The sequence below is a fragment of the Sorex fumeus genome, unplaced genomic scaffold (genome assembly GCF_029834395.1).
Source record: "Sorex fumeus unplaced genomic scaffold, SorFum_2.1 ptg000037l, whole genome shotgun sequence".
In the NCBI taxonomy this organism is placed as follows: Eukaryota; Metazoa; Chordata; class Mammalia; order Eulipotyphla; family Soricidae; genus Sorex; species Sorex fumeus.
Genome location: NW_026606094.1, coordinates 22,140,286 through 22,142,309, shown reverse-complemented (window position 1 = coordinate 22,142,309; position 2,024 = coordinate 22,140,286). Strand labels below are relative to the sequence as shown.

Here is a 2,024-nt window from a genome sequence, read left to right as displayed (position 1 = left end):
GAAGAAAGAGGGTGTAAGATACTTGATCAGGACTCCTGGAGTGTTCAGAACAGGAAGCAGATTCTGGATACAGTGAGAATGACATTTGAACTGAACATTTCCAATATGGCACCAGATACGGTAGTGAAAGGTCTAAATCTGGAGATCCCTTGCACCTCAGGGCCAGAACACCTCTGTATCCTCAGGTCTCAAATTGAATTCCTGGCCTGTTTGGTTGAATATTGCAGGGAATGATCCTTGGACCCCTTAAGCAGAATTTGGAAGCAAACCCCAAAACATTATACAATACTTCATAGAAATGCCATGTAATATCATGTGAAATATGTAGAGTTGCACAGAATTAGAATCAACTTAACCGAAATGAAAATGATATTCTTAGGCAGCATCCCAACTACATTAAATTTTTAGTGCTTTAGTGATAAAAGACATAAAAGATGCAAAAAAAAAGTACAAAGAAGAGAAGATGAATTCTACATGATTACTTGCATTGGATTCTACTATGAAAAGTGATCAAGTTAAGGATACATTATTTAATATTTTTCATCTCCAGAGGAAAATACTTATCATCTTGGAAGACTTGGAAAAAATTAACCAAGATGAAAGGGTTGGAGAGATAGTTTAATGTGCTGAGTGCATACTTTGCATACGGGAGGCACAGGTTCTATCTCACACCACATATTTGCCTGGGCACAGAGATGGGAGTAGCCCTTAAGCATTACTGTTATGGCTAAAAACTTTGGACCCATAAGCTCCAAAAAATAAAGAAAGGAATAAAGAAATGATGAAAAAATGAAATATAGCAAACAAGCAATAAATCAAGCTTAGATGCTATAACTGGAATTACTATACAGCAGAGAGGATGCTTGCCTTGTAGTGACTGGGTTTGCTCTCTGGAACCACATATAGTATTCTGAGAACCACTACAACTAAAATTCCTGAGTACAAAGTCACATACAAGACCTTAGCAGAGTATCTCCTGCTGTGGTGCTTCAAAATCAAAACAAAAGCAGTGCTTTCCCAGCCTATCCGGCCCTTTTCTCTCTTTTCTGACCTGGCCGAACTGAAGGCGCCATCATGGGAGTTGATATCCGCCACAACAAAGACTGGCAGGTGCTGCGCAAGGAGCCCAAGAGCCAAAACATCTACCTGAGACTGTTGGTCAAGCTCCACCGGTTTCTGGCAGACACACCAACTCCACAGTTCGATCAGGTTGTGCTGAAGAGACTATTCATGAGCCAGACCAACTGGCCGCCTCTATCCCTGTCCTGTATGATAGACAAGATGAAGCTTCCTGGTTGGGAAGACAAGAGGGCTGTGGTGGTGGGCACAATCACAGGTGATGTGCGCATTCAGGAGGTGCCCAAACTGAAGTTGTGTGCCCTGCGTGTGGCTGGCTGGGCCCCGAACTCGCATCCTCAAGACTGGAGGCAAAATCCTGACCTTTGACCAGTTGGTCCTGGACTCCCCCAAAGGCTACCGGAACTGTCCTGCTCTCTGGACCCCGCAAAGGCTGGGAAGTGCATAGGCATTTTGGCAAGGCTCCTGGGACCCCAAACAGCCACACTAAACCCTTTGTGTGTTCCAAGGGCCGCAAGTTCAAGCGTGCCAGAGGGAGAAGGGCCAGCTATGGCTATAAGAAATGACCTGATTCTGTTTACTATTAAATATTTTGGTTGCTGAAAAAAAATCAAAACAAAAACAAAAAAATTTTCTTTTAAATGTTTCTTAGATGCTAAGTTCACAAAGCAGGTATAAGTTTGTTATATTTTTTATAAAGCCAGGAATAGGACCCCAATATAATACTGTATTTATATCAACAAAATGGGCCAAACCAATCAGTTTTTAAAACTACTTATCAACAGCTGCTTCGCTACCATGCGACACATCATAAGACACTTAATACCCATCTTTCAAGATTACCGCACCATATTTGATAGGGTTCAAATATGGTTTGATAGAGTTCAAATATGGTTTTAACCATGGGAACACCTGTAAGGGTGAATGGAGTCTGCTCTAAAAGCCTC

General features: G+C 41.9%; 1 pseudogene; it reads left to right on the top strand.

The window, feature by feature from the left end:
* The first annotated feature begins 1,074 nt into the window (after positions 1 to 1,074).
* On the top strand, positions 1,075 to 1,650 carry LOC130027724 (ribosomal protein L18-like; annotated as a pseudogene).
* Positions 1,651 to 2,024: the final 374 nt, after the last annotated feature.